This window comes from Lissotriton vulgaris, chromosome 9 (assembly GCF_964263255.1).
Source record: "Lissotriton vulgaris chromosome 9, aLisVul1.2, whole genome shotgun sequence".
Classification (NCBI taxonomy): Eukaryota; Metazoa; Chordata; class Amphibia; order Caudata; family Salamandridae; genus Lissotriton; species Lissotriton vulgaris.
In genome coordinates, this window is record NC_141697.1 from 28170063 (window position 1) to 28184610 (window position 14548).

The following is a 14548-nucleotide window of genomic DNA, read 5'->3' on the forward strand; positions in this document are numbered from 1 at the left end:
ACACCCTCCCCCTCTACCTACGACAAACTGAAGACCTGCTGACTTTCAGGTGACAATTCAAGACCTGGCTCTTCGACCAGTATCAGCAGCACTCCCCCCCAGCGCCTTGAAGCCCTCACTGGTAAGTAGTGCGCTTTACAAATTAAATGATTGATTGAAATGTTAGGATGTCTGTAATGGTAATATTCAGCACATGTTAATTATCACTCATATGACACAGGGCTGTCAGATATTAGCTCAATACAATTACAGCCACGTTGCAGCTCTGAAGTTCCAAATAATGAAAAAGTAACAGCAGAGCTCTCCAAAGTCCCAGTTACTCCCCTAGGCCAGGCGGGGTGGGACGGCTGCCTTCCACAGCCCTGCATCTGACACTAGTTAATGACACTCTGATAGGCAGCTCCTGTGCCCCTCCGCGGCCAATCAGATCGCAGAAACCATAACCATTGACGGTGAGTGGGCGTGCTCAGACTACAGTGACTCAAGGGTCTTTGTAATTGGATTGGCTGTCAGAGTTTCTGTCAAGTTGTTTATTGGCTGATGTGGGTCGGCTAGTATACGGCGGCGTGTGATTGGCTGTGGAGTCAATGGGCTCCCCCGTCCCCCTGGCAGGGAATGTGCCCATTCCCAGTGTCCGCCTTCCTGCAGGGGCCGGTCCGGGGCTCTGGGTGTCTGCCCCGTCAGTGTGCCGACGGCCTTCCTGGAGCGGCCAGAGGAGCCCGTGACCCGCTGGAAGCTGACCGGTGCTAGTAAGTAAACGGACTCCGACACCGCAGCGTAAGAGGTACTTTCCGCTGCCGAGAGCCATCCGGCAGGTATGCGCGCTGTGGGTTCAGGAATGCGTCACGTCCGGCGCCCCACCCTCTGGGGGACCGCGGCTCCGCGCCCCTCGGCTGCTGCAGACCCGCGGAGCTGCCCGCGCAGGGGCCAGGCGGGGGCGGTGAGTGCGCGCGCGCACGAGGGACGGGGTACCCCCCAGCCCTCGCACCCCAACACGGGGCTCCGCGGGGGCGGGGCCTCTGACGCTCACTGAAGGCTGCTCGTGGGCGGGGCCACGCCCCCTTCACCTGGGTGAGGGCGGGGCCGCGCCCCCTTCACCTGGGTGAGGGCGGAGCCCCCCTTCACCTAGGTGGGGGCCCAGCCTTCTTCCTTCCCACCCTGCACCCCCTCCTGGGGCCCTTGATCCTTCAAGGGACACATGTCAGCCCAAGGACAGGGAATACCTGGGAGACTCGGGGGGCCCCTCACATTTGCAGGGGGCCCCACGGTTTTGCGTTATGCCACTGCCCCCAAGTTGTGGGGGGCCCTTTTGTGTGACCCCCCTCCCCCGGCTATGGGGGTGGGGGCCCTTTTGTGTGACCCCCCAGCTGTGGGGGCCCTTTGTGTGACTCCCCAGCTGTGGGGGCCCTTAGTGTGACCCCCCCAAGATATGGGGCCCTTTTGTGTGACCACCCCAGCTGTGGGGCCCCTTTGTGTGACTCAACCCCCCCACCCCCAAGTTGTGGGGCCCTTTGTGTGACCCCCCAGCTGTGGGGGCCCTTTGAGTGACTCCCCCACCCCCTAGATGCGGGGCCCTTTTTGTGATCCCCCCCCCCACAGCTGTGGGGGTGGGGGCCGTTTTGTGTGACCCCCTAGTTGTGGGGGCCTTTGTGTGACCACCCCAGCTGTGGGGGCGCTTTGTGTGACTCACCCCCCCAAGATGGGGGGTGCACTTTGAGACTCCCCCCCAACCGCCCCCCCAGCTGTGGGGGCCCTATGTGTGCCTTCAGGTGTTCTGATATGTGTTATTCGTATTGCACCCAACTGAATGTAATCTTCTTTTTCTTTAGCAATACCTTGCTTGTCATTGATCTCTTCTATACTACATCCCGCCTTGCTTTTACCCCTTTCGGTGGTGCTCTGTTGGTGGTCTCCGGTGGGTGGCAGGCTGAGTCCGCTTTGGACAGTTTGCATGCTCAGTGATGGGATTTTAGCTCACTGAGTGCGCCTTTGACAGCTTGCATACTCATTGATGGGATTTTAGCTCACTGAGTGCGCCTTGGACAGCTTGCATACTCATTGATGGGATTTTAGCTCACTGAGTGCGCCTTGGACAGCTTGCATACTCCGTGATGGGACCTTAGCTCACTGAGTCCGCCTTGGACAGCTTGCATGCTCAGTGGGGCTTAGTGATGGGAGCTTTGCTCATGGAGTACGCCTTGGACAGCTTGTATGATCAGTGGGCCTCAGTGAGGCGAGCTTAGCTCACTGAGTCCGCTGTGGACAACTTGTGTGCTCAGTGATGGAAGCTTAGCTCACTGAGCCATCTTGTTACCACCATTTGTATGGAGTCAGAGTGCTGTCTGCTTTAGTATTACTCATGTACCGAAGTCCTGCTGCTCAGGGCTTGGGTTTTGTTTGTGAGGTGAATATTGCACCGCTTGGGCCAGGATTTGAATTTGAATTTGAATTTAAAAATATTTATTTAGCGCGCTTTTACCAAGCGGTTTCATGGCGCTTTACAGATTGCGACCAACGTCTGTGGCAAGGTGGATTAGGCAGCAAAAGCTCGGGAGAAGAGTAGGGTTTTAAGGTTTTTTCGGAACTCTGTGTAGGAAGATGAAGTGCGAAGTCCCACGGGGAGGGAGTTCCAAAAAGCTGGGGCGAGGACAGCAAATTTTGTTCCACCAGCCTTTTTCTTTTTGAAGCACGGGGTGGTCAGGAGTGCCATGTGAGTGGAGCGAAGTTCTCTTCCTGGTATGTAGGGTTTAATGGCAGAGCATATAAACTCAGGGGCGGTGCCCATTCTGGCCTGGAAGGTGAGGCATCCGAGTTTGAATAAGGCTCGCTCTCTCACAGGCAACCAGTGCAGCGCCTGCAGAAGGGGGGTGGCACGGTGAAATTTAGGCAGGCCATGAATCAGGCGAGCAGCCTGGTTCTGCACTAGTTGCAGGCGATGAATAGCATAGGCCGGCGCGCCATTGTAGATTATGTTGCCATAATCAAGGCGTGAGAGCACCATTGCCATCACGATGATTTTTAGAGCCGGGCGGGAAAAGAAGCGGGAAATCGTCCTGACTGTCCTGAGGGAAAAGAAACAAGAGGACACAACAGAACTAACCTGAGAGTGAACAGAAAGTTGGGGATTGAGAAGAATACCTAGAGTTTTGACTTTGGGAACTGGGAGTGGGGGAGCACCAAGTGGAAGGGGCTAATGGGACGGGGACCAGGGGCTGCAACCACCTCCGGTCAAGACCAACTCTGTCTTGTCCGGATTGAGTTTGAGGTGGTTGCAGTTCATCCAGTCCTGAATGAACAGCATGACAGTTTGGACATTCTGTGCGGATGAGGGAGAGTGGGAAAGGTTGAAAATTAGCTGGAGGTCGTCGGCGTAATTAAACACTGTGACCTCAAGCTGCTGCAACATAAAAATGAGGGGGTCGATGTATAAATTAAACAAAAGAGGGGAGAGTGAAGAGCCCTGGGGAACACCACACACTACCTTGCGGGAGGCAGCGGTGAAACCAGCAAGATGGAACGCCTGAGCCCTCTCGCTCAGGAAAGACTCGAGCCACGAGAAGGCTAAGCCCTCTATGCCCGCCGCCCTGACACGGGTGAGAAGGATGGAATGGTCCACCGTGTCAAAAGCGGCGGACAGATCTAAGCGGGTGAGGGCTTGTGGGAGGTTGGTGTCAATGCCTTCACGTAGCCCGTCTATCACTGAGATCACCACCTTCTCCGTGGAGTGAAGGGGCCGAAAGCCCGCCTGGCAAGGGGAGAGGCAGTGATTAGTCTCCACGTGGGCGCTCAGGGTGCTAGTCACGTGGGTTTCTAAAACCTTTCCCAAGTAAGGTAAAAGAGAGATGGGGTGGTAGTTAGAAGGGGATGATGGGTCGGCGCCGGCCTTTTTAGGTCTCGGCTAGAAGCGAGCGAAGCTCGCTCTCGCCAGAGACCTTATTGTTAGCGACTCAGCTTCCCAGGAGGACAGCACTGGCCGCGTGCGGCGATTTGTTAAGGCCACGCGCACGAGAACGCGCTCGCGGCCAGGTGCTGTCCTCCTGGGAAGCTGCCTCCCTTCCCCGTGCAGGGCGGGCCGCCGCGCTGCCTGCGGCGACCCGGAAGCATTGCCGGCCAAACCGGAAGTAGGTGCTGTCTGTCGGCGGTGTCTCGGGGCCGGCGGCGCTCTCCCTCTCTGAGCTGCCCGTCGGGGCTGCGCAGTTTTATTCCTCTCCTGCCGGTGTCTCATCCCGGGCCCGCCATGGCAGCCTGCCTGGGCTTATAAACGTTGTCATCGCCAACAATAGAGCTAATGACAGACTGCAGGGATAAGTCTTCATGAGACGGGAGAGCCAGCGAGTACAGCAAGCTGTAAACTTGGGACGATACGCCCTGCGGTATGTGATGAATGTTCATCCTGGTTTACCCCCCTTGAATCCTGACAAGTGGGTTTCTGAGGCGCTCTCGTCCGTCTGCAGCGCTGTCTGCGAGGGGTGGCACCGCCAGCGCCGGGCTCTTCCCAGGCCAGCCAAGTCCTTCTTGGGCGCAGCCCAGAGTCTGCCTGACATCTTGAAGCTTAAATAACCGTGAGGCATTGTTACTCCCTGGCAGCAAAGTGCCACGCTCCGCCTGATTGGGCTAATTGCTTTGAAATAGGATATATTATCTATAATTAGAGAGATCTTGGAGGAGACGGCCTGCCTCGGCTTTCATCTTTTCCAAGTGCATCATAATGTCGCGATCAAATTAATTTGGGCCACTTGAAATAGTGCATTCCTTTCAGGCCCGGCTCTTAAAGGGACAATGACGCCTTTTCACTTACAATTACCACTCTGGGAATCCTTTGGAGAGCCCGCCGGGCGGCTGTACCCTTTGCAGTGCTCCGTCCTGAGTATATTTTGAGTCCCCCCTAATGGGTGTGTTTGTATGCATGCTTGTATCCAGAGTGCCTGTTTGTGCTCATGTTGAATTATGTGTTTATATGTGTGCTTTTTCATATGTTTGTGTCTAACTCCTTTCATGCCCGCCTAGTTTCCTATTTGTGTGCGTTTCTTCTAGGATTCACTTTTGTAGGTATGAGAACTGAAATTCCCTGTCTCTTGGGCGAGGTTCACTCTTGTGTGGCTCTGATTATAATGTGGAAGACAGGGAGAAGACAATTTCTTATATTTGCAGTATAAGAGCAAAGTGTGGCCTCACTTCAGAAATCCAACAATCAACTGACATTTTAGAAACCATTTTATATTTGCATTTCTTTGTAATACAAAATACATAATTGAAGTGCAATAACAGCAATACATACAGCATGGCTTATCCAAAGAGCCGTAACAGAGTAAATGAGCTGAGTTCATCTGTTCACAAGATCACAACAACCATCCTAATCAAGTTATTACATACTAGCCTTGTGATGTTAATGAAGTTGTGCATAGGTAAGGTGTCCCATCAGCAGGAACAAAGATCAAGGGATGGCTCAGGCGCATGATATGAAACCTGGGATATACTTCCGCACATCCCTCATGGAAATTAAAATAGAAGTAATACAAATATCTACACCCACTCTATGGGTGTTTTCCATCATCTTTTATTTTTTGGTAGAAGGACAGGGACAATTCACCTCATTCTCTCGTGATAAGGTGTTTTTGTAGGCCCCTGGCCTCTTCTCTGTGTGGCTCTGTACTTTTACTATCCGACATTTCACTTCTGATGACTTCCATTGTCTAATATGCGGACTAATAGTGGATTTCAATTGCATCGTTGTGGATATTTTACCTACAATTAGCATTAAATCTGTAGATCTTGTCCCTGACTTGCCCGATTTGGGGGTGGAGTGAGGGCAGACACTGAATACAGGCATCAAGCATCATATAGTGCCTCCTCTCTGCCATCTTCTCAATGTATTACCCAACCCTGTTCTTGAACTGTGTGATAAAAGGGCAGTCCCAGGTCATGTGGAGGAAACTCCCTGCGTCTACAAGGCAGCAGAGCAATTAATCAGTCAGTATACCTGTAATTTACTAAAAGTGTGCCGGGAAAGGTAAGCTCTGAGTGATTAATAATATTGGATTTGCTGAAGTTTAGCGTTCCAAGAGACTTTCTTTGGGTTCTCTAAGATTTTCTTCAAGCCCTTCTCCCAGATTGGTTCGACTAAGTCTGTTTCCCTTTTGTCCTTCAGCTGCAGTTGGGACACACCACTCGTGTCCAATAAGGATTTATAAAGCCATATTATAAGACTCCCACCAGAGTCCTCTTCAATAGAGCCTGAAAGTAGCCATGCGTCTGCAGCTCCCTATAGTGCAGCATCTCAGATAAGAGGTCTCTGCATCTCAAAAAACAAACCTGGGGAAAGTCCAATGCTTTCAACTTTCACTTAACCTCCATGAAATTAGCCCTGCAGTGCTGAACCACCAGAATAGGGTCCAGAAAAATCGTATCTTTCGCATCTCTAACAGTAAAGTTTTCTTCTTTCTTGTAGCTGGGATGGAAAAAGCCTCTGTATGGTAACTGACTTGCACACCTACTGTGAGTGCCCAACTGTGTTGATGTCTGAATCCCTAATGCTGACTTTTGTTGTCATAGGAAACACAGATCATGCATGTAGCCTATGACATAGACCTGACTCACGGATTGCAGTCTCATTGAACCAGGAGGGGCACCTAAAGTACTGCCCTCATAGTGGTGAAAGGCTTTTGTCTTTATCAGGAGCTAAGCAGCATGAGTGCAGTGGTGGCAGTATAATGTATAGTGATCAGTAGGAGTGAACAGGTCCTTTTTAGGTCTCGGCTAGAAGCGAGCGAAGCTCGCTCTCGCCAGAGACCTTATTGTTAGCGACTCAGCTTCCCAGGAGGACAGCACTGGCCGCGCGCGGCGATTTGTTAAGGCCACGCGCACGAGAACGCGCTCGCGGCCAGGTGCTGTCCTCCTGGGAAGCTGCCTCCCTTCCCCGTGCAGGGCGGGCCGCTGCGGCGACCCGGAAGCATTGCCGGCCAAACCGGAAGTAGGTGCTGTCTGTCGGCGGTGTCTCAGGGCCGGCGGCGCTCTCCCTCTCTGAGCTGCCCGTCGGGGCTGCGCAGTTTTATTCCTCTCCTGCCGGTGTCTCATCCCGCGCCCGCCATGGCAGCCTGCCTGGGCTTGGGACAGAGCTCTATGAATCAGGCGGCCAAATACAACCTGCTAAAGATATCACGGTGGAAAATCAAAGCGGAAAGCGGGAGCTGTGACTGATACAATAACAGTTGACGGAAGCAGCAGAACATTAGTGATTCTGAATGACTTTACAATTGTGAATAGAACAAGAGTCAAAACAAACTCCAGTCACCCACAGGTGGGTGCTGTCTGAGGAATGCACACGCTAGATTTACTAATGAATAAAACAGGTGGAAAAGTGCTTAATGTGTAAAATAGTGAGTGCTGCTGCCCGAAGCTCCGTTTACAATCCCGCGGCCGGTGCCATTACACGTCAGCGCGCCGAATACCAAGACTGCGTTGTCTGGAAACCACCTCACACATTTTTAATCCACTACCAAGCGCACCCTGTCCTTTTATCTTATCTTTGCAGTTTTCTTCTTATCCTCCCCTTGTGACTGGGTTCCGTCTCTTTTTCCTTCTTTCTTATTTGTTTGTTTTCCCTTCTCGCTCTCTCGGGCACTCATGATCAGGAAAAATAACGGCACCACCGATTCAAATTAAGTACTAAGCGGGAGAGCCAGCAAATTAGCAGAGCGAGGTAAGGGCCGGATTGGCTCTAAAAAGTTGAGCCAGGGGTCTGGCTTGACTCTAAATGCCCCTGAGATCCGAGCCATGAACATGCCTGGGACTTTGCATTATGGGCTTTTCTGGCGCAGGGTAGAGCTAAGCAATTCTTTTATGTGCCTTCGGGGTGTAAAGCGAATTTATTTCTCCCAATATTTCTCAGTTATTGCTTTTTTCTCCAGATAGTACACCTCTGAAACACTGAGTAAGAATTGTCTCTTCCTGTTTCTGCCATGTGTTGTCTATAAAGCAGTAACCTAGAAAAATATCAGGAAATATGAATTCCCTTTACGGACAGCAGGCGCATAAAACAGTTGCTTGGGTCAGCACCATGAAAGCCCATCCCGATGCTTGCTGCAGTTGACTTGTAAATTGTGCAACACATTTCACGTTGAAATATGATAAAGTCTTTCTAAAATCCCAAAAAGTGTCTTTCTTTAACATTCGGAAGCACTTCACCTTAGAACATCAGATTGTATCACTATTTTTAAACATAAACTTAGAAAACTTTAGGCCTCCCAACTCATAGGGAAATGCCATTTGGTGAAATGATAGACAAGCATGCGGTCAGGCATTGTATTGTAATTACATTTCTATAGCACCTATGACCCCTGACGAGACATGCACCTATATATGACCTACAATCTTATAATACATGGAGCAAGTTTATAGGTTAATAAATCAAATACAAGAGGTTTTTGTACAGCGCAGATCCTGAACTCAGGCATGATGAAATAAAATATTTGTCTAGGACCAAACACTTTGTTCACCCTGGGAAACCAGGACTGATCCTAGGTTTTCTGGTTCACATTGAGAAATTTGTCCACTAGGTGGGTGTCTATTTGCCTCTTCTGTTTTACATGAAAGGTCAATGCTTTGTCTTTAATTCTTGGTTCATAAAGTTAGAACGTGAGTGGCAGGCAGGAGGCACATGAGTCCTCACTTCATGGGTGCAAGAGGACCTTGACGTCAGCCAGATCTAAGTCTCAGGCTTGAGGCTTCAGTGGCTCGCCCACCTTTATTAAACAAGGATGAGGGAACATATTAACACGTTTACCGCAGTGCAAAATCCGCCGCTGTCCGTGCGTTCTATTCGGTGGGGTGGCTGCATCAGCCAACGGTCGTGCACTGCACCAGGGAGGTAGTGCTCGTATCGGCCAACGGCCGACACGAGCACGGAACTGGTTAAACATTTCAGAGGTTGCAAGAGAGTACATTATTACTCAGTGCATTCTAGAACACCACAGGATGGATTAAGATAGAAACACAGGGCACTGAACAATTTACAACAGTGTGTACCCACAGAGCTTGCAGGCACCAATCAAGCCCACACATTTCAACTGTGAATGCACTATCTCAGTAATTAATTGTATGTGCTGCACACACCACGCCAACATTTAGCAGCAGCTCACTCACTTCTTTCTGTCCCACTGGCCCTCCACAACTATTGGGCCACAGCTTACAAAGCATCTACCCAGGTGGGAGCATTCTGGACCCTTCTCATGGGCAGCCTTCAGGGCGCTGAACAGATCTAGGTAGTGCAACAGTTGTTGCACTATTTTGTGTGTCTACAATGGCAATCCATGACTACCTCCAGAGGAGGTAAGGCAATGCACCCTCCTGGGTGACTGCTGTCTGTGCGAGCCTCTTTTCACCTTCTCAAGGGATAACTGGAGGATGGACTTACTGGATCACTTCCTGGGAGTACTCAGTGCAGGAGCCTTTGGTGGGTGCCCCAGAATGTGTTTCATGAGCAAAGGCAATACTTCTTTTGCATTGTCATAGCCCCAATGCAAATGAGGGAAAACCCACCATGCATTGCTCAGACCCAATCTGTGCACTCAGGCTCTAGGAATTAAAAAAAAAACAGGAACATACATATTTGCAGCTGCTTCTTTAACCTCATGCGCGCTAGCGGAATTCCGCTCCTACGCTGAGATTTTCTAAAACGCATGTTACGTGACGAGCTGGGCTCGTCATCAGCGTGCGAGGAGGCTGCGCCATGACGAGCCCAGCTCGTCATCAGCGTGGAAGGGGTTAATACTAAATTGCCTTCCAAAACAGGTGTAACTATACTAAACCACCACTAATACTTTTTGGGTTCCGGAGTAGCATGCTACTCACCAAAAAGTGCTTTGACGCCTCGTCAGGGGTGGTAAGCGCTATATAAATAAATTACCCGGGGCCCTGTAGACTGTGTTGGCAGAGTCTGGCGGCGGTAGGTCCACTCCTGTGACTGATTGAATGCAGGATAATATTCTACAACGCTGTTGTAGAAATTTCTCCAACCCAGCACATGAATGGAGAGTTTTGGTGTTAGCAGATTCACAGAAAACATCTTTCCAGTAGTGACCAACACCTGGGTTACCAAAAGCTTGAGATGTCGTTGTTCTGCATGCATATAAGATGTAGATATGTTGTAGAAATTTCTCCAACCCAGCACATGAATGGAGAGTTTTGGTGTTAGCAGAGTCACAGAAAACATCTTTCCAGTAGTGACCAACACCTGGGTTACCAAAAGCTTGAGATGTCGTTGTTCTGCATGCATGTAAGTGGACACGCCCGGCCGGCCACGCCCCGCGAGGAGGGCATGCCCGCTCGTGGGAGCTCGTCCGAGGCCATCCTCAGCACGCCTTCCTCCGCCCCAGGGCTCCCGAGCGAGAGTGCTCGGCGGTCCACGCAGAGGCTGCGCTGCCGTGTGCAGGCGGGTCTGCCCGGGCTAAGAGCAGCACTGAGTTTCATACAGTTGGTGGTTCACATGGGTGCACACTGCTGATATACTTACAAGCTCTAGGTGCTGTATTACACCATGCCTGCATTACAAGTTTGTCTCTGATTTTGCACTACCCTGTCTCTACACATAATGTGTATGTGTCTGATTGCGCACCCAGCCAGTGGGACAGGGGTTTAGCACTGCACATGCCTATATTTTACAGCAGAGGAGGTGACCATCCATGTCACTCTTCGGAAACCCATTTCATGATTCTAGTATACATTTGTGGAAGTGGTGTGATCCCACATAAAGGCCTCTTGGTCCTCTTAATAATTCATGTTCTGCATTGTGTTCAGCTTCGCACTATGGCACAAAAGTGAGCCAGTCGTACCTAGCGTATACTCGCTGTACATCCTCCAGTACACATTCCTATGTTTAGACAGCAGCACAGACATCAGACATGCAAGCGCATTCTTTTTAAAAGCAAAAACATAGAAAAATAATGTCAGAAGCAATGCCAATAGCTCTAACTTTAACAATGCCGAGACCATTGCATTGTAAATGCTTGTTTAAGATAGGGATGACGACCGCGGATTTATGGGGAGTAGGGACGACCCCATTGCTAAGTGAATCATTAAGGAGTGTGAGGGGCGGGTGGGACAGGCTAGAAAGATTTCTTTAAGGATGTGGGCAGGGGCGAAGTCCAGGGGGGAGCCCGACTTCACCCTTTGAAGCAAGGGGAGGAGAGTGGCTTTGGTCAGGGGGCAATGGTGGTTAGTTTAGAAGTGGTGGAAGGGGGGGAGGGATTGATGAATGTGGAGGATGGGGGAGGAAAGTTGGTTTTAATCTTTGCGACCTTTTCAATGAAGAAATCGTTGAGCGAGTCGCAGAGGGGTTGGGAGGGGGGAATCGTAGCCGTGGCTCTATCCGATGAGGCCAGTTCATGCACAGTGGCAAAAATTTCTTTTGACTGGGACTCCGCTGCCAGAATCCTATTGGAGTAGAATTCAGTTTTGGCGTCCTGAATGCCTTGTATGTATGTCTTGAGGACAGTTAAGTAAGTGGTTTTTAGAGCAGGGCAATACGCTTTTCTCCATGCTCGCTCGGCTCTCCGTGCGGCCAATTTCTTCTCCTTAAGGTCTAAGGTGAACCAGCGGTTGGCGGCGTGGGCTCGTTTGACCGTGATTCGCCTCAAGGGGGCGAATTCGTCGCCCGCTTGGGTCAGCCAGTTATTGATGGTAGCCAGCTGAACAGGAGCTGCAAGGCCAGTAAGGTCAGGGCTGGAGTTGGCTAGAGATGAGCAGAGGGATGGCATGTCGGCTTTGCCCCATTTCCTAACCCAGGTGTTCTTAGGGAGCGGGGGCTTAGTCTCAGGGGCTAGGGCAAGGGAAAATGAAATTAGCGAATGGTCAGACCAGGAACAAGGGTTAATGGAGGGGGGTGTGGTGGGGATGTTCAGGGTCCAGATCTGATCCAACGTGTGGCCCTGTGTGCGAGTGGGGCTGTGAATGTGAGGTGTAAAGTTGAGGCTAATCATGAGATCGGTGAACTCCTTAGAAAGGGAGCTTTCAGCAGGGTCACTCGGCCAGAAGTTGAGGTCGCCTAGGACTAACACTGACGAGTTATTTATTACCAGTGTGGCCAGGAGATCTTGGAGGCTGGAAACAAAAGAAGGGGTGGAGTGAGGGGGACGGTAAATAAGAACAGAGGTCAAGGGAGCCTGATGAGATGTCGACCGGGTTACCAAGTAGTCTACTTCGGGAATGGGAGGGGAAGGGAGGATCTGGAAGTGGAGGTCAGTGCGAGCTATCAAGGCCACTCCGCGGCCTCTTCTGCCCTCCGGTCGGTCCGCTCGAATGGCAGAGTATGAGGGGGGCAGTGCAGCTAGAACGTTAGGCAGGGAGTCGGCCTTGAACCAGGAGATCAGGTTTGTGTGTGTCAAATATCTCGTACTGATGATTGACCGCCGACCTGGTGTTCAGAAGCGTTGCCGCGGTATTAAATACCAGAGTGTGGGGGTAGGAGGGAATAGGCGGAAGGGTGGGCGGGGAGGAGATCAGTTGTGATATAATCGCGGGAGGAGTGCGGGAGGGGAGGGAGAGTAGGCTAAGATGGGTCAGGAGGTCGGTAACAGCGGGTTCAATCGAGCCGGGGTTCCAGTGCGAACAGAGAAGGGAAGAAGAATATGTAAGTAAAGGGACCTTATGAGGTGCCCCTTGCCCCGGCCGGCTGCGGACGGGCTCGACTCTGGCGTGGCTCCGGCACGCCTACGCTGCGCTCGTCCGCTGCGCTGACACATGTGGGCCGTTTAAATGGAGGAGTAGCGTGGGTGGGGTTTGCCAATCCAGCCCAAGCCAAGATGGCGGCCGCGGCCGCTGTAAGCCCGTGATGCCAATCAGCTTACAGACAGCCACGCAGAGCCCCCAGGATCCAAGGAAAAGGTTAATAACCTGTTGATTTTCAGGTCAGGTTAGTGCACAGTTAAAAAATGATCAAGAACAGCGTTAATAGAAGCGTGTCACCGCTCGCAGTCAGCATGACAAAATGCGCTAATTAAAACAAGAGAGCAACCGTCCAGCTCCTGCCAGCGAGCCCACTGCCACCGGGCTGCTCGCAATCACTGGGGAGGTGCCAGGAATACTCCTAAATGGAGGAGTAGCATGGGGCGAGTGGCGTGGGTGGGGTTTGCCAATCCAGCCCAAGCCAAGATGGCGGCCGCGGCCGCTGTAAGCCCGTGATGTCAATCAGCTTACGGACAGCCACGCAGAGCCCCTAGGAGTGTTTGATGAAGAACATCCTGGGCCCTTACATGACCACTTAGTGTCCTGCTCCCACTCAGGGACACATGAGGACTATTTACAATGAAGAGAGGGGTGAGGGGGGCGAAAACATAAAAATGAAGAGAGTTTGTACCGTCAATGTGTTCATAAACGCAAGAGTAATTTCGAAACAAAGGACATATTTCCATCATGTATCTACAAGTTATCTGGACAGGTTGATGAGTTGGCAATGTTTGATGTATAGTTATGCCTAAGCTCAGGTATTGGATCTCTTAATATAGGAGGATTAAATGATTGGAAAAAGAGGGGTAGGTTTGAACAATATCTTAATGTGTTGGGCCTAGATATCATATGTCTATAGGAGACCCACCTACCCTGGAAGAAAAAACATTGGTTAAACCTAAAAGGATATGAACTGCTGTCTTGTTCAACCCAGACTTCTACGATAAGAGGGGTGGCTATTATCAGTAAGGTCGGGCTAGGGGGGGCTAAAAGGTGCAAGGCGGATGCTATGGGTACATGGGCTATCTATGAAATGAACTTGGGGTTTACTATATGCTCGGTATACGGGTCTAACATAGATGAGTCTGAGGTCTTCAGTCGTATAGAAAATGAATTAATTGACTGGCCAACCCCTATAGTATTGTGTGGGGACTTCAATATCTCAGCTAATTTCTCGGATGATAGACCCTACGCAGGTAGGAAGCCGAGAGTATACAGAGCAGTAACATCAATGATGCAGTCACATGGATTAACTGACGTGTGGGGGAACTTAGAGACAGGCGACCCAGGGTACACGTACTTCTCGCATCCTTTCAATAAATACACGAAATTGGATTACTTTATGATCTCGACCACCCAGTTAAATAGGGTCCAAATAACCAAACTTCCAAAAGTTCTGTCAGACCACAATCCTTTAGTCTTAACCATGGATATTAACAAACCACGAAAAGCCCCTGGGCCATGGACCTTTTGGTAAAAAACTATTAGCGGATATGGATTATCTAAAACATATGAAGATTTGGTCCCAGGCCTTTTTTGATGCTAATAGGTATAGTGCATCTAGGGGTGTAGTTTGGGACAGTTTCAAGGCAGGACTTAGAGGTGAGACCATTAGTTACACTACTCTGGTTTGGAAAAGGATCAATCAGGAAAGAGAACTTTTGATGGGCAAGTTAATTGAGGCTGAGGCACAACATAGACAGGATATAATTTTAGGGGCTCAATCCACTGAGAGTCTACAAAGAGTAAATTCTTTAAAAGCAGAGATCCAGAAACAGCTAGCTAAAAAGGCGGCAGCTGAATATCAGTCGCAGAGATCAAGGCTATA

The 14548-nt window shown here is 50.6% G+C and overlaps 1 protein-coding gene across 4 annotated transcripts in view; it reads left to right on the forward strand.

Moving 5' to 3' along the window:
- Positions 1-611: 611 nt before the first annotated feature.
- The window catches only part of HEATR5A (HEAT repeat containing 5A), a 502340-nt gene continuing 488403 nt past the window's right edge, over positions 612-14548 (forward strand). For 2 of the 4 annotated variants that reach the window (XM_086936962.1, XM_086936966.1), the window contains exon 1: positions 628-749. The gene's annotated coding sequence lies outside the window, so the exon portion shown is untranslated. Of the gene's footprint in view, positions 750-836; positions 941-14548 lie in introns of those variants that run through there. The other 2 variants (XM_086936964.1, XM_086936965.1) reach the window with 2 other exon arrangements.